Source organism: Mus caroli, unplaced genomic scaffold, assembly GCF_978045245.1.
Source record: "Mus caroli unplaced genomic scaffold, Mus_caroli_1 scaffold_4, whole genome shotgun sequence".
NCBI lineage: Eukaryota > Metazoa > Chordata > Mammalia > Rodentia > Muridae > Mus > Mus caroli.
In genome coordinates, this window is record NW_028227259.1 from 89,938,852 (window position 1) to 89,958,002 (window position 19,151).

Genomic DNA, 19,151 nt, shown 5'->3' on the forward strand with positions numbered 1-19,151 from the left:
CCCCAACTTGCTTCTTGGTCATGATGTTTGTGCAGGAATAGATACCCTGACTAAGACAGGGACTAACAATTCCCTACTTGCTACCTTTAGAAACTGTATTTCTTTAGTTTTATGTGCATTAGTCTTCTAACTCCATGTCTGGGGGGTGGGGGGTTATTGAGGGGCATGTATAACTTGTGTCCCAGAACCTTTAGAACTGGAGATACAGACCGTTTTCAAATGGCATATAGGTGCTGGGATCTGAAACTGGATCCTCTGGAAGAGCAGTCAGTGCTCTTAAACACTGAGACACCTCTGCAGCCCTGCTACATACTATTTCAAGAATACCCAATTAATCACTAGCCAACTGTTTAACACTATGAACAGTGAGATAGTATTGGATAAATGTTTATTTTATCTGCAGAAATAAATTAAGAATTAAGGTTATTAGAATCCAAATAAAAGAGGCATTTCTGTATTACATGGCTCCTTTTTACCCTTTAAATTTACATATATTCCCCACTAAATTGTCTTCTATATGTTTTGCAGTACAAGAGAGTAAATCTTTGAAATAGATATATTTACTCCACAAAATGCAAACTCCATGCCTTTCTTTTCTTGCTCAATTAGGAAATCAGGTGTGGATATAATGTCATCAATTATATGGACATATTCCTTGCTGCATTATTGTACACAGAACTAACAATCAGTTTTAAAGAGAATTGCAGAACTCTGCAGATTTTCAAATTTCAAATACAGATTCTTATAGTAGGTAGAAACCTCTTAATTTCATCTTCACATCCTACCATGCTCCCATTATTCCAGGATCTACAATGACTGATTAAACCTGCACTCACCCTGTACTAATTGCTCCTACTTTTGTATACTTTTGTATACTCTAAGCTCCCTGATTCGATTGCAGAAGCTGATGCATTGACTGATTATTTTTACCTCTCCACAATGTGAGCTTATACACTAATGCTATTAGAGTTCACCCACAATACCACATCCCACTTAGACAAGTGAGAGGGATTATAGAACAATGTACTACTTGTTCTTCCTCACACTGTCACAGTTCTACAGTTAGAGTTCATCCAAGAGGTAAAACTATTATTGAGTTATGGAAAGTAGATGTAGCTCTTATGCAGTGGATTCTGTACATGTGTGTGCATTGATTCATACTCTAAATTTATTTGAGTTGTACCTCTATAACCAGAGAATGTTGCAAACTTTTGTTCCCATGGGAATGCCTGCTACAATAAAAAGTGACCATGAGCCAATCTTTAGTAGAAAAAATTAAAAACTTTTGTAAATGATGGAATATTAATCATATCGTAAGACTTCATAATACTCAAGGTCAGAACATAATTGAAAGAGCAAACAGAACATTAAAATAACAACTATTTTAAAAATAAAAGCAGGGAGACATGAAGGTACATCCTTGTACTTTCCTTACTTATACTTATTTTGAAATTTACCTGAAGGTGATACATGTTCAGGAACTCAAACCCATTTATTCTCAGATCATTCTGCTCTGTCTTTAGACAAACCTGTGAGGTTTAAACAGTTTGAGACTTGGAAGCCCGTTTGGCTGAAGAAATTTGGGAAAGGATATGAATCTGGCATTGCAGATGTTGCCCCTAGAAGATTATAGATTCCTCTCAGGCCCCTCCAGCCCTGGACCATGAAGAACAAAGGTGGAGAAAAAGAATAGTGCAGTCATCATGAAGACAGTAAGTCTCCAGCTGGAAGGGCAAAAAATTTATTGACAAAACCAAACCATTAGACCAAGACTGCCTTCCTGGGGCCAGGTAAAGACCCAGTGCACCTAGGAAAAAGTTATGCAGAGCCCTTTGTCAGCTGAGAATCTCATTCTGTTGATTCTATCTGCTTTGACCTTTGTGTCTGTGGATACACATGCATCAAAAGACAATTAGATTTATCTACATGTACAACAAAAACAAAAACAAAAACAAAAACAAAAACAAAACACATACATGCATGCATACAACAAAACAAAACACTGGGTATTCTGTATTCAAAAAATTAAAACAAGGCAGATTTTCCATGAGAAAAATGTTCCAGGAATAGAATCACATGAGTTGATTTTTGACTGCTTCTGAGAACACTCCAAAAAAAAAAAAATAGTACAGGAGACTTTGACCTCAGTTTTTTCAAACCAAAAGCTTGTTTTCAGGATGTTTGTTTGCCCTTATCTCAGGGGTACATGATAGGAGTGGGTGTGCTGCAGGTTAACTGCTTCTGCTTGATATTGTTATCTAGAGAGTATTTAAAGTGTCCTTTGTGTTCTTTTATAGTAAAGCAGGTTTTTAACCACATGCAGCTCATATTTATGATTGTACGGAGCTTAAACTCATGTGATATGTACTAATATGACCTTACTTAACTTTCTGAGTTTAAATTGTCTGATTCTCTGAGTAAAGTTAGCTGTTGCATGAGACTTTAGTCTTTCTCTTTATCTGGAGCATTGACAGTGTAGGTTTTAAAGCCAGATAGTAAACATGCTGCATCAACTCTACCCAAATAGACATATGTCCTTTGCAGAGAAATTCCTGTGGACCAATGGTTCAGAACATGTCTGCATCATATGCACAATGGACTTCCACCTGCTCTCCAAAAGACCATTATGAAAACAGCAAGTGAGAACAATATTTGTTTTTAAATTTTTTTCTCTGAGAATTTTATTTAATGTGCTTTTTAAAGTTAATTCCTACCTACCACAATCTTCCCTAAGTCACCCCTTTCCTTTCAATCTACCTTAGTATTCTTAAAAAGCAAAACAACACAAAACAAAATAAAACAAAAACAACAAAAACTTCAAGACCAGATTGTTTACTCCAAATATTCTTGTGTATGTGTTCTTCAACCAGAGAATGGTTGATTTTGCGGGGGCTATACTGTTCCCCTATCACAAGCCAACTTTTATCAAGAGCACATGGCCCTGTGTGGACTGAGTACCACTCTTCCCTCTCCATGCTCAGATTTGTTCTGTTTTCATGTTGCACAGGTATCGTACATGATGGGTTTTATTCACGTGAATTCAAAATCCTATAATTTTATCTCTTCATGAGAAATCAATTTGACTTTGTGATTCTAAGAATATTAATGGAGACCTGTAAATCTCTAGTCACTAAGGGCTAGACAATTAGCATATAATAATTAATCCACATTATTGCAATTATCACTGAGACTAGAACTTTCTTTCCCCAACCCAATTTTTAAGCGACCTTCATCCTTGTGTGTTCTGTGTGTGTTGGAGCATGGGTGAGCTGTTTGATGTGTGCAATTTCATGTTTATGAGACCTAAGGTGAGCATATGACATAGAGACGACAACCTCAGATGTTCAATAGAATGTCTTTTCTGACATTCAAACAAGACAAAATTTCTTGTTTGTTGTTTTTTTCTACTTCTGGCCCACAAAAGTCCAGGAATTTTATTTCTGCCTTCTCTCTCTATGAAGGTACAATTGCCATAGAGTCATACAATTCAATGTCTGACTTTATTTAGATTAGGGGGATTCAAACTGAGCTGCTCACAATGCATTGAAAACATTTTATGTACTGAGTCACCTCTGTAGCTTTAACATTCACTAAATATAGCAGATATATGTTAGACATATATATGTTAACCTCCATCCTATGAGGTTTGTCTGGAAGTTCTGAAATTATTACCTTATTTGGGGCCTGAGTTGAAACTGAATCAGATAAGATGAGAATATTAGTCTGTACAACAACTTTTTGCAGTCTTTTGTAAACAATTTGAGACCACAAATGATATGGCTATTGAAAGCCCTCACCAAGTATAACAACACTACTTTTTAACTGTTGATGGGTGTACTGGCTAATTTGTGTCAACGTGACACGGCTGGAGTTATCACAGAGAAAGGAGCTTCAGTTGAGGAAATGCCTCCATGAGATCCAACTGTAAGGCATTTTCTCAATAAGTGATCAAGGGGGAAAGGCCCCTTGTGGGTGGGACCATCTCTGGGCTGGTAGTCTTGGTTCTATAAGAGAGCAGGCTCAGAAAGCCAGGGGAAGCAAGCCAGTAAGGAACATCCCTCCATGGCCTCTGCATCAGCTCCTGCTTTCTGACCTGCTTGAGTTCCAGTCCTGACTTCCTTGGTGATGAACAGCAGTATGGAAGTGTAAGCCGAATAAACCCTTTCCTCCCCAACTTGCTTCTTGGTCATGATGTTTGTGCAGGAATAGAAACCCTGACTAAGACAAATTGGTACCAGTGGAGTGGGGTATTCTTGTGACAACCTGACCATGTTTTGGGGAGGACTGTGGAAGGACTTTGGAACTTTGGGCTTGAAGATCCATTCGTTGTTAAGAGCTCTGTCAGATGTTGTGTAGGAGCTTGGAGGATAATGTTGAGAACAGTGCAGAAGATGGAGGCCTGACTTGTGAAATTTCAGAGGGAAAATTAAAGACTCTTTTCAGGGCCATTGCTATTTTGACTGTGAAGATTCTGTGGTTCTGGTTAGCTGGGGCTGAAGAATCAGCTGTGATTAACAAGACACCAGAACTACTAAAGCAAAAACTTTGCATTACTGAAACTATTGATGCTGGTTAGCCAGAGCTAAGAAATTAGCGGTGATTAAGAAGAGACCAGCATCGTTGAGGTGACATCTTCTGGGAAGTGTTTTCTGAAAGCACAAAGAGGCTGTGTTCCAGAGATAGGCAAGGTTGTACTCCTTCTGCAGCGTGACTTGGTAATGTGTAAGGGTCACCCAGGTGGTACTGGTTTTGAAGGCATGAAGGGGTCATGCAGAGCAGCTGAGGCTCAGCACTGTGAAAGGCCATGGAAGGCCATTGGTGAAGTTGCAGCCTCGGTTGTAATTGAAGGCCCAGGACTGAAGGGGTGATTTGGAGATGCCAGTACCATGAGATGACCACCAAGAGCAGCAGCAGCAATGGAGTACAGGCATCTGGAGAAGTGACCCAAGCCCTTGGAGGAGCCCAGAAGATAGTGAGTTATATCCCAGAGGTTGGATGGTTGGAGATTGATTTTTGCTTTGATTGTGACTGTGCCCTGATATTTTCCCTCTTGAAGGAAGAAACTGTTTTAGTGGAGCCCACAGTTAAGAGACTTTTAATTGTAAAAAGACTTTGGATTTTAAAAGAGATAGATATTTTAAAGAGACTGAAATTTTAAGAATATGTAAAGACTGTGGGACTTTTAAAGTTATTTAGATCTTGAGGATGAATAAGAATGTAAGGGTTGAGGCTTACAAGTGATGTGTTTGTGTGTCAAATTGACAAGGGGTCAATTGTACTGGCTATTTTTGTGTCAACTTGACACAGCTGGAGTTATCACAGAGAAAGGAGCTTCAGTTGAGGAAATGCCTCCATGAGATCCTACTGTAAGACATTTTCTCAATTAGTGATCAAGGGGAAAGGCCCCTTGTGGGTGAGACCATCTCTGGGCTGGTAGTCTTGTTTCTATAGGAGAGCAGGCTGAGCAAGCCAGGGGAAGCAAGCCAGTAAGGAACATCCCTCTATAGCCTTTGCATCTGCTCCTGCTTTCTGACCTGCTTGAGTTCCAGTCCTGACTTCCTTGGTAATGAACAGCAGTATGGAAATGTAAGCCAAATAAACCCTTTCCTCCCCAACTTGCTTCTTGGTCATGAATTTTGTGCAGGAATAGAAACCCTGACTAAGACAATGTGTATGTAGTCTTTATGTCATCTTTCAAAGATTTTACTGCAGAGAACAGAGTGTTTTTGTGACAGATACAAGCCGAGGACTATGATAGGTGCTAGTACTAGAATTTTCGGACCAATCTCATAAAATGGACCATTATCCTCACATCTAAAATAGATTTTTTTTTGTGACTGAACCAATTAAGTATTGGATCATTCAAAAAATATATTGTGATTAGGGAGAAGCTTTTCCAGTAGAAAACACTTATAAATTTTCAACAGTTCAAATTATATTACTTTGCAGTATACTGTGTGAAGTGATTCATCTGATAATTTTTCACATCCAACCCTTGCGCTCTCTTATTTTTTTATTTCTTCCTTGAATGGTCCAATTTTCACTCAGACTGGTTAGAAGCTGAGACAGATGCTTCATATGTTATGATACACAGAGATGATTGTAATGGCAACACTCATCTCTCTATTTCCTTTAGATATTTCTTCTACAAATACTGGCAAGGAGCCCAGAAATGTAGGCTTTCATTTTTTTAAATTCTCTTTCTCTCATTTAGCCAAAAGGGTACTTACATCAAAGTTAGAATGCAAACTCCAGCCACATTTCAAACATTTTAAATATGTGCTTAATGTTCTTATGCTAGCCGGTCAGTGGTGGCACATGCCTTTAACCCCAGCACTTGGGAGGCAGAGGCAGGCAGATTTCTGAGTTGGAGGCCAGCCTGGTCTACAAAATGAGTTCCAGGACAGCCAAGACTATACAAAGAAACCCTGTCTCGAAAAACAAACCAAAACCAAACAAATCAAAAGAAAAAATAATAAAGAGTAACTCCTCACTAAAAATCTTACAGTGACTTAAATAATTGAAAAATGGAACTAGTAACTGAAAAAATTTGCTGTGTCTACACTCCCTTGGCAGTGATGGCTGGCATCATATGCCAGCATTTCAGAATGATCCACAGTAGTCACAATGTTCATAACCAAGGTACTCATAGCCAAAACACCTTCTGTAGTGTTGTAACATCTTATGTGTATTTGTTTCTAAATTGGCTTAGGTCAATTAGAACTTACATAAAACTTTAGGTTCCACAAGTCATTCACAGAATCAGATCTTTTACAGAATTTCTCAGAATTAGTATGCAGTTACCTTCCCTGGTTACTTTACCTCACCTTTTGTGGAATCTGGGCAAGGGCTCATGCAATTGCATTGACCTTTTCTTCTGTCATATTACTGACCATTGACCGCAGAGAAAACACTACCACATTATGCTCTCCAGAGCTCTGAACAAAGTCTTCCATTTCCTGAGAAGAAAGAATTTGTTCTATCACACAATAACAATAATAGAAAACTCAGAGGGCCACAAGCCTCTTCCGGTCAGAAAAGCACCAGGGTAGCGAGGGCACAGGGTCGGCTGACACCCGCCAGCTACCCACGACCCCCGCCACAGGATTTTGAGACTGCTGGTGAGTGGAACACAGCTTCTGCTCCAGTCCAATCACACGGGACCTGAGACTGCTTTGGTTGGGGAGGGAGAAATCCGGCCTACATAGGGCCACAAGCCTCTTCCGGTCAGAAAAGCACCGGGGTAGCTAGGGCGCAGGGTCGGATGACACTCGCCAGCTACCCACAACACCCGCCACAGGATCTTAAGACTTCTGGAGAGTGGAACACAGCTTCTGCTCCAATCCAATTGCGCACGGGACCTGAGACTGCATTAGTTAGGGAAGCAGAAAACCGGCCTGAGTAGGACCACCTCTTCTGGCTGGACCAGCACCGGGGTACTGCCAGCTACCCACGACACCCGCCACAGGATTTTGAGACTGCTGGTGAGTGGAACACAGCTTCTGCTCCAATCTTTAAACAGTGACAACAACAACAACTAACCCCAGAGATTACCAGATGGGGAAAGGTAAACATAATAATCTTACTAACAGAAACCAAGACCACTCACCATCATCAGAACCCAGCACTCCCACTTCGCCCAGTCCAGGGCACCCCAACACACCGGAAAAGCTAGACACGGATCTAAAAGCATATCTCCTGATGATGGTAGAGGACTTCAAGAAGGACTTTAATAACACACTTAAAGAAATACAAAGGAACACTGGTAAACAGGTAGAAGACAATAAAGAGGAAGCACAAAAATCCCTTAAAGAATTGCAGGAGAACACTGCTAAAGAGTTACAAATCCTTAAAGAAAAACAGGATAACCTAATCAAACAGGTAGAAGTCCTTAACGAAAAACAGGAAAACACATCCAAAGAGATGATGGAAATGAACAAAACCATACTAGACCTAAAAAGGGAAGTAGACACAATAAAGAAAACCCAAAATGAGGCAACACTGGAGATAGAAACCCTAGGAAAGAAATCTGGAACCATAGATACCAGCATCAGCAACAGAATACAAGAGATGGAAGAGAGAATCTCAGGTGCAGAAGATTCCATAGAGAACATCGGCACAACAATCAAGGAAAATGTAAAATGCAAAAAGATCCTAACTCAAAACATCCAAGAAATACAGGACACAATGAGAAGACCAAACCTACGGATAATAGGAGTGGATGAGAATGAAGATTTTCAACTCAAAGGACCAGCAAACATCTTCAACAAAATTATAGAAGAAAACTTCCCAAATCTAAAGAAAGAGATGCCCATGAACATACAAGAAGCCCACAGAACTCCAAATAGACTGGACCAGAAAAGAAATACCTCCCGACACATAATAATCAGAACAACAAATGCTCTAAATAAAGACAGAATACTAAAAGCAGTAAGAGAAAAAGGCCAAGTAACATATAAAGGCAAGCCTATCAGAATTACACCAGATTTTTCACCAGAGACTATGAAAGCAGAAGATCCTGGACGGATGTTATACAGACACTAAAAGAACACAAATTCCAGCCCAGGCTACTATACCCAGCCAAACTCTCAATTAACATAGATGGAGAAACCAAAGTATTCCACAACAAAACCAAATTCACACATTATCTCTCCCCGAATCCAGCCCTTCAAAGGATAATAACAGAAAAAAACCAATACAAGGACAATAACCACGCCCTAGAAACAACAAGAAGGTAATCCCTCAACAAACCTAAAAGAAGACAGCCATAAGAACAGAATGCCAACTTTAACAACAAAAATAACAGGAAACAACAATTACTTTTCCTTAATATCTCTTAATATCAATGGACTCAACTCCCCCGATAAAAAGACATAGACTAACAAACTGGCTACACAAACAAGACCCAACATTTTGCTGCTTACAGGAAACTCATCTCAGAGAAAAAGATAGACACTACCTCAGAATGAAAGGCTGGAAAACAATTTTCCAAGCAAATGGTATGAAGAAACAAGCTGGAGTAGCCATTCTAATATCTAATAAGATTGACTTCCAACCCAAAGTCATCAAAAAAGACAGGGAGGGGCACTTCATACTCATCAAAGGTAAAATCCTCCAAGAGGAACTATCAATCCTGAATATCTATGCTCCAAATACAAAGGCAGCCACATTCATTAAAGAAACTTTAGTAAATCTCAAAGCACACATTGCACCTCATACAATAATAGTGGGAGACTTCAACACACCACTTTCACCAATGGACAGACCATGGAAACAGAAACTAAACAGGGACACAGAGAAACTAAGAGAAATTATGAATCAAATGGATCTGGCAGATATCTACAGAACATTCTATCCTAAAACAAAAGGATATACCTTCTTCTCAGCACCTCATGGTACCTTCTCCAAAATTGACCACATAATTGGTCACAAAACAGGCCTCAACAGATACAAAAATATTGAAATTGTCCCATGCATCCTATCAGATCACCATGAACTAAGGCTGATCTTCAATAACAAAATAAATAATAGAAAGCCAACCTTCACATGGAAACTGAACAACACTCTTCTCAATGATACCTTGGTCTAGGAAGGAATAAAGAAAGAAATTAAGGACTTTTTAGAGTTCAATGAAAATGAAGCCACAACATACCCAAACTTATGGGACGCAATGAAAGCATTTCTAAGAGGAAAACTCATAGCTCTGAGTGCCTCCAAAAGGAAACTAGAGAGAGCACACATTAGCAGCTTGACAACATACCTAAAAGCACTAGAACAAAAGGAAGCAAATTCACCCAAGAGGAGTAGACAGCAGGAAATAATCAAACTCAGGGGCGAAATCAACCAAGTGGAAACAAGAAAAACTATTCAAAGAATCAACCAATCAAGGAGCTGGTTCTTTGAGAAAATCAACAAGATAGATAAACCCTTAGCCAGAATCACTAGAGGGCACAGGGAAAGCATCCTAATTAACAAAATCAGAAATGAAAAAGGAGACATAACAACAGATCCTGAAGACATCCAAAACACCATTAGATCCTTCTACCAAAGGCTATACTCAACAAAACTGGAGAACCTGGATGAAATGGAGAAGTTCCTAGACAGATACCAGGTACCAAAGTTGAATCAAGATCAGGTTAATTATCTAAACAGCCCTATATCCCCCAAAGAAATAGAAGCAGTCATTAATAGTCTCCCAACTAAAAAAAGCCCAGGACCAGATGGGTTTAGTACAGAGTTCTATCAGACCTTCAAAGAAGATCTAATCCCAGTTCTTCACAAACTATTCCACAAAATAGAAACAGAAGGTACTCTACCCAACTCATTCTATGAAGCCACAATTACTCTGATAACTAAACCACAAAAAGACCCAACAAAGATAGAAAACTTCAGACCAATATCCCTTATGAATATTGATGCAAAAATCCTCAATAAAGTTCTTGCTAACCGAATCCAAGTACACATCAAAACAATCATCCATCCTGACCAAGTAGGTTTCATCCCAGGGATGCAGGGATGGTTCAATATACAGAAATCCATCAACGTAATCCAGTATATAAACAAACTCAAAGACAAAAACCACATGGTCATCTCGTTAGATGCGGAAAAAGCATTTGACAAGATCCAACACCCATTCATGATAAAAGTCTTGGAAAGATCAGGAATTCAAGGCCCATACCTAAACATGATAAAAGCAATCTACAGCAAACCAGTAGCCAACATCAAAGTAAATGGTGAGAAGCTTGAAGCAATCCCTCTAAAATCAGGGACTAGACAAGGCTGTCCACTTTCTCCATACCTATTCAACATTGTACTTGAAGTCCTAGCCAGAGCAATTCGACAACAAAAGGAGATCAAAGGGATACAAATTGGAAAAGATGAAGTCAAAATATCACTCTTTGCAGATGATATGATAGTATATATAAGTGACCCTAAAAATTCCACCAGAGAACTCCTAAGCCTGATAAACAGCTTCGGTGAAGTAGCTGGATATAAAATTAACTCAAACAAATCAATGGCCTTTATCTACACAAAGAATAAACAGGCTGAGAAAGAAATTAGGGAAACAACACCCTTCTCAATAGTCACAAATAAAATTAAATATCTTGGCATGACTCTAACTAAGGAAGTGAAAGATCTGTATAATAAAGACTTCAAGTCTCTGAAGAAAGAAATTATAGAAGATCTCAGAAGATGGAAAGATTTCCCATGCTCATGGATTGGCAGAATCAACATTGTAAAAATGGCTATCTTGCCAAAAGCAATCTACAGATTCAATGCAATCCCCATCAAAATTCCAAATCAATTCTTCAACGAATTAGAAAGTGCAATCTGCAAATTCATCTGGAATAACAAAAAACCTAGGATAGCAAAAACTCTTCTCAAGGATAAAAGAATCTCTGGTGGAATCACCATGCCGGACCTAAAGCTCTACTACAGAGCAATTGTGATAAAAACTGCATGGTACTGGTATAGTGACAGACAAATAGACCAATGGAATAGAATTGAAGACCCAGAAATGAACCCACACACCTAAGGTCACTTGATCTTCGACAAGGGAGCTAAAATCATCCAGTGGAAGAAAGACAGCATTTTCAACAAATGGTGCTGGCACTACTGGTTGTTAACATGTAGAAGAATGCGAATTGATCCATTCCTATCTCCTTGTACTAAGGTCAAGTCTAAGTGGATCAAGGAACTTCACATAAAACCAGAGACACTGAAACTTATAGATGAGAAAGTGGGGAAAAGCCTTGAAGATATGGGCACAGGGGAAAAATTCCTGAATAGAACAGTAATGGCTTGTGCTGTAAGATCGAGAATTGACAAGTGGGACCTCATGAAACTACAAAGCTTCTGCAAGGCTAAAGACACCATCAATAAGACAAAAAAACCACCAACAGATTGGGAGAGGATCTTCACCTATCCTAAATCAGATAAGGGACTAATATCCAATATATATAAAGAACTCAAGAAGGTGGACTCCAGAAAGTCAAATAACCCCATTAAAAAATGGGGCTCAGAACTGAACAAAGAATTCTCACCTGAGGAATACCGAATGGCAGAGAAGCACCTGAAAAAATGTTCAACATCCTTAATCATCAGGGAAATGCAAATCAAAACAACCCTGAGATTCCACCTCACACCAGTCAGAATGGCTAAGATCAAAAATTCAGGTGACATCAGATGCTGGCGAGGATGTGGAGAAAGAGGAACACTCCTCCATTGTTGGTGGGATTGCAAGCTTGTACAACCACTCTGGAAATCAGTCTGGCGGTTCCTCAGAAAATTGGACATAGTACTACCGGAGGATCCAGCAATACCTCTCCTGGGCACATATTCAGAAGATGTCCCAACCGGTAAAAAGGACACATGCTCCACTATGTTCATAGCAGCCCTATTTATAATAGCCAGAAGCTGGAAAGAACCCAGATGTCCCTCAACAGAGGAATGGATACAGAAATTATGGTACATTTACACAATGGAGTACTACTCAGCTATTAAAAAGAATGAATTTATGAAATTCCTAGCCAAATGGATGGACCTGGAGGGCATCATCTTGAGTGAAGTAACACAATCACAAAAGAACTCACACAATATATATTCACTGATAAGTGGATATTAGCCCAAAACTTAGGATACCCAAGATATAAGATACAATTTGCTAAACGCATGAAACTCAAGAAGAATGAAGACCAAAGTGTGTACCCTTTGCACCTTCTTAGAATTGGGAACAAAACACCCAGGGAAGGAGTTACAGAGACAAAGTTCGTAGCTGTGATGAAAGGATAGACCATTTAGAGACTGCCGTATCCAGGGATCCATCCCATAAGCAGCTTCTAAACGCTGACACCATTGCATACACTAGCAAGATTTTGCTGAAAGGACCCAAATATAGCTGTCTCTTGTGAGACGATGCCGGGGCCTAGCAAACACAGGAGTGGATGTTCACAGTCAGCTATTGGATGTATCACAGGGCTCCCAATGGAGAAGCTAGAGAAAGTACCCAAGGAGCTAAAGGGATCTGCAACCCTATTGTTGGAACAACATGATGTACTAACCAGAAACCTGGAGCTCTTGTCTCTAGCTGCATATGTACTGAAAGATGACCTAGTCGGCCATCAATGGAAAGAGAGGCCCATTGGACTTGCAAACTTTATATGCCCCAATATAGGGGAATGCCAGGGCCAAAAGAATGGGAATGGGTGGGTAGGGAAGTGGGGGGCGCTATGGGGGACTTTTGGGATAGCATTGGAAATGTAATTGAGGAAAATATGTAATAAAAATATTAAAAAAAAAAGAAAAATCACTCGTGAAACTCATACAAAAAAAAAACCCTAGAATAAAATCTGAAGTATTGGGAGTTTTTAGATTAATGGGTTTAAAACATTATGAAGACAGAACTGGCACAGTCGAAACTTTGAACATCACAGGCAGCAGTACAAAGTCTATTCTCATAAGTTCGACAAATGTTCTCCCTATTTTCCTCTGGTGAAATAAAAGCTCAGCAGTGCAAATGCAGTTTGTGAAATATTTGCAAAATTGTAACGTTACATTTTCATCCTACAGAAAGTATAAAGTTTCCTTGCTCTTTTATTTCCTTCCTATGATGCCTGATTTAACATTACTATCTAGTATTTGATGAAATAATATCTGAGTTGTAGTATGTACATATGTGGTAGTTAACACAAATTTCCTTTAATTAATTAAATGTTTTAGTCTTTATAAAGTAATCATAACTGCATGATATACATATACTATGAATACTTTCCTAATATAGTGTATAATTAAGAGTATTTTCAAAGATGACCTACACAATTCATTGTTTGAAACAGAAACTATGTCAATGTTTTTTCTGTGAATAAAAAGATAATTACCTCATATATGGTAATCACAGCTTTTGAATTACTGAAAGTTTCTGATGTGCTGAATTGAACTGACCTTATTTCTCTCTGTGTGTATTTATATGTGTGTGCATGTGTATGTCTCTGCACCTGTGTGTATCAGTGTGTGTGTGTGTGTGTGTTGGAGATTAGTAATGCCTATGAGGTTCCCTGCCTTTGTTTTAGCACATGGGTGCCAAAGGTCAAAATCAGTTGTCCTATCTATCAATCTTTAACATAGTTTTTGAGACTGTCTGCCATTGAATATGAACCTCCCATCTTTATCTGGTCTATATGCAGCAAGCTTCAGTATTAACCAGTTTCTGCAACCTCAGTACTAAGGTCATCATGCTGTGCCAGGACACCCAACTTTTTCTATGGGTACTGGGACTCAAACTCATGTCCTCATTGTTTAGTAAGGTCTTTAACCAATGGTTAATCACTATAGTCCCCTGTATGACTTCATTTAACTCACTGATTTTCCAATTCTATCATGTTCTTTCCTGAGTTTATTGACCTCCTACCTAGCAAGACTCTTAATTCCACATCCCATACATCTGTATTAAGGTGAGTAAAATGTAATGACAGATATAGAATCACTTTCACAATAAATTAAATGAAATGAAAAAGAGATAAAAAAGAATGTATTTACCTTAGGCAAGGGTTTAGCAGGTTTGCAATGGAGTCCTCCAACATAATCAACATTTGGTAAGGTTGGGTGAGGAAATTCCAAATCCCAGTAGGATCTAATACGCCACATTCCTGCTTTGCCCATTGTCTCAATTAAGGTGGTTGGTCTTCAAAGACAAAGAAAGTGAGCAAATGAGACAGAGAAAAGTTGAAAAGCCTGTCTTTTGTGTATGAATTATAGTTCCTTAAAAGTGTTGGAAAAATTGTGTTTGACATAGAAAATCTGCTTCTTATATGCAATATAATTTGCATCTGTCTTGTGGCTCATACAATTTATATAAATGTAAGTTTGAGTTGGTTTTTCAAGGACTTACCTTATGTTTCCTCATTAATTTAATGATTTCCTCATAGTTAATGAAAAAGTCACTGTATGAATAAGTATGCATTTTACTTTTCTCTAAATCTTCGAATGACACTCTGCAAACATAAACATACATTCCAGGTACAAATGTCACAACATGCTTTGTAACTTGCCCAGGATTCCCAGGGTTATGGTAGTTTGTAGCTAATCTTTCTTTCTTCTTTTTCCTAGGGAAATGTGAAGTTTATGAATGGCTGGATTTCTGGTTAGTGCTTCAAACCTTATTTCTTACTAACACATTTAACATACTTATTCTGTAAAATAATCACAATATTTTCAAAAATTATGAGACTAGGAATTTTTGCCCAGTTCTAAGTATGGTATATTTTTTAAGACAAAAAACATGACTTCAAAATATACAGACTGAGCGCATGAGTATCCATGCTTCTGTAGAGTTTAGACATTTGCAATAAATGTTATGAAATGGCACAATGAAGAAATATGTAGAGTTTTACTCTTAAGCTCAGGAAATAACACAGAATCTTTCAAGAGTAGCAGAAATCTATAAGGAATTAAAAGAAAACATTATATGATTTATCTTTTCATTTATGTGTGTGTGTATCTGCATGAGGGTATGCTAAGTTTATACCAGTGACTATGGATACTATAAAAGTGTCACAGGTCTGCTGAAAGTGAAGTTACAGGTTAATTTTAAAACACTGGACACAAGTGGGTGCTAGGAATAGACAATCAGGTACTAAAAATGTGGAAAGAACATTCTTAAACTTTTGGTCATATTCTCATAACCCACACCTTAATTTTCAAAACTGATACTGGCCTAGGCAAAAGAAATTAATTTCTTCAATATTACACACACACACACACACACACACACACACACACACACACATCACTCTTGAATCTACACGGATCAAAATTTGAGTACCTGGCTAGGGTCTTGTTAAAATAGAGAAACCTTTTGTACTAAATGAGATTAAAAAAATATTTAGGGACTAATTGCATCTCTTTGTCACCATATAGCTAACCAGAATGTCTTATATCAGGACAACTACCTTCTTCTATTTGATCAATATTATGAGCTTTTACAGAGAGTTTGTTAGCTAATATAATTACATTTGACCACCTGTAAAAGACTCCACTTTGTACTTAACGGAAATGCATCTTAACATACATATGAAACATAGATCATTAAGCCTGTGAAGAGAAGCATAACTTACCTAAAGTGTCGCTGTAAAACTGATCCCATTTCTTCTCCCTAAATGTCTGGAACCAAAAGTCAAAATAAAGCATATATATCATATTTTTTACCCTCTCTTTGAATGTCATCTGGCCACCTAATCCTGACAAAATTACAGTACATAAGAGGCAGGGAGAGGAAGTCCTCCACTGTATTTTTCAAGTTGTTAGCCAGGGAAAAGCCAAGACTATATAGAAAAGGAATTTGGAGCAGTTCAGCTATGAGCTCCCCACAGGGACCAACAGCATCTGACAAAGTGACATCAAACTTGGATTCTTGGAGTTTTGCCATGAGCTGTTTGTTTGAAACTGTGTTTTTACAAAGAATTAGACATTAATCAGAATATTCATCAATTATATTTTGTAGTAAAGGGGAATATGATAAACATGTATCTCTTGGAAACTCATAAGTCCATATATCCACAACACTAGCAAAAATAATTTCCATGGCATCATTCCTGAAAGATGTAGGAAAAGTTTCAAACTTAAGGCCAGGCAGTACTGTGGGATCAAGAAAAATGGAAATTGAAGGTCTCAGAACAGTGACTTCATGGCCCACTTCCAAAGCATCCTGAAAATTAAAGTCCTTCTGTTCAGAGTGTAATCCCTTTTGTCACTGCTTGACCTTTTATCCAAGAAGCAATAGCCAAGAAGTTAAAATATAACTGGCACTGCTCAAAGCTGATAAGGAAATGAACATTACTGTGTTGATAGAAAAACATGAGTTTATCTGCCCCTCTGGATACCCCAGAGTCTGAAGGTCTCCCAGGAGATCTGTACCCAGGGCAAAAGGTAAGGGACCCTCCCAAATAATTGTAGCAGGTGGGAACCCTGATGATCCCAGCAGACTCAGAACACATTCCCTCCACTCGAACTCCACCTGCCCCCTAGCCTGAGCATTCCACGATAACAGGTCATCAGCTTGTTTGCTACTGTGAAGACCCCACAGTCTGAAGGTCTCCAAAAAGATCTGCTGCACCCAGAACAACAGATCATCAGCTTGTGTGCCCCCAGAAGGCCCCACAGTCTGAAGGCCTCCCAGGGTATCTGTTACAGTCAGAGCCACAGGTCTCCCACGAGATGTAAAGCAACCCATGGACAGATGAGTCAGACTCCAGACTGAGAAACCTAGACCAGTTAGCACCAGAGATAAACAGATGGTGAGATGCAAGCACAAGACTATAAGCAACAAAGCCAATATACTTTGGCAGCATGAGAACCCAGTTCTGCCACCACAGTAAGCCCTGGATATCACAACACACCTGAAAACCAGGATGCTGACCTAAAATTCTATTTCATGAACATAATTGAGTCCTTCAAGGAGGATATAACCTCACCCCCCCCAAAAAAAATACAGGAAAACACAGGTAAATAGGTAGAAGTCTAAAAAAGGAAACAAATAAATCCCACAATGATGGTGATACCTAAACCACAAAAAGACACAACAAAGAGTGAAAACTCCCAACTAATTTCTCTTGTGAATATCAATGCAAAAATACTTAGTAAAATTCTAGCAAACTGAACCAAAGAATGTATCAAAACCATCATTCAGCATGATCAAGTAGGCTTCATCTCAGACATGCAAGGTTGGTTCAATATATGAAAATATATTAATGTAACCCACTATATAAGTAAACTCAAAGAAAAAAGATCACATGATCATCTCATTAGATGCTAAAAAAGCCTTTGACAAAATACAACACCCCTTCATGTTAAAGTATTGGAGAGATAAGGAATTCAAGGTCCATTCCTAAATATAATAAAAGTAATATACAGCAAACAAAGAGCCAATATCAAATTAAAAATGGAGAGATACTTAAGGCAATCCCACTATAATCATGAACAAGACAAGGCTCTCCCTAGCCCTAGCTCGGAGATCTAGGAGGTACAATTTGGAAAGAAGAAGTTAAGGTATCATTATTTCTGGATGATATGATAGTATGCTTAAGTGACTCCAAAAATTCTTCCAGGAAAACTCTACATCTGAAAACTTAAGCAAAGTGGCTGGATATAAAATTAACTAAAACAAATCAGTATCCTTTCATTTATACAAATGATAAATGGGTGGAGAAAGAAAATGAATGACACACTTCACAGTAGTCACAAATATAAAATATCTTGGGGAAACTCTAACCAAATAAGTGAGAGATCTGTTTAGTCAGAACTTCAAGTCTCTCAAGAAAGAAATCAAAGACCTCAGAAAATGTAAGTATCTCCCATGCTCATGGATTGGTAGGATTAACATAGTTAAAAAGGCTACCCTACCAAAAGCAATCTACAGATTCAATGCAAACTCCATCAAAATTCCAATAAATTCTTCAAAGACAAGGATAGAGAAATTCTGAATTTCATATGTGAAACAAAGCCCAGGATACGGAAAAAAAAACAAACATATTTAACAATAAAAGAACTGGGAGAATCAGCATCCCTGAACTCAAGCTGTACTACAGAGCAATAGTTATTAAAATCTGCATGGTATTGGTACACAGACAAACAAATTGATCAACAGAATAGAATTGAAGACACAGAAATAAAACCACACACTTAATTGACACTTGATCTTTGACAAAGAAGCCAAAAATATACAATGGAAAAAAGAAAGCATTTTCAATAAATGATGGTCTAACTAGCAGTCAGAGTACCAAAGAGTAAACATGGTGAGATTCATGGTTCCAGCTCCATATGTAGCAGAGGATGGCCTAGTTGGACATCAATGGGAGGAAAGCCCCTTGGTCCTGTGAAGTCTCTATGCCCTAGTGGAGGGGAATGTCAGGGCCAGGGAGCAGGAGTGGGTGGGTTGGTGAGCAGAGAGGGGTGGGAGGGGATAGGGGGCTTTCGGAGGGGAAACCAGGAAAGTGGACAATATTTGAAATGTAAATAAAGTAAATATCTAATAAAGAAAAGAAAAGGAAAAACCCTTGTGTCAGAATCACCAAACCTTAAATGTACAGAGTATAGGATCTTTTACCTAGAGTCAAATTAATTCAACACATCAATAAAATGCATTACTAAAATGAAGA

At 38.5% G+C, this 19,151-nt stretch overlaps 1 pseudogene; it reads right to left on the bottom strand.

Annotated features, from left to right (window-relative positions):
* Positions 1-6,818: 6,818 nt before the first annotated feature.
* On the bottom strand, positions 6,819-17,227 carry LOC110289251 (UDP-glucuronosyltransferase 2B17-like; annotated as a pseudogene).
* Positions 17,228-19,151: the final 1,924 nt, after the last annotated feature.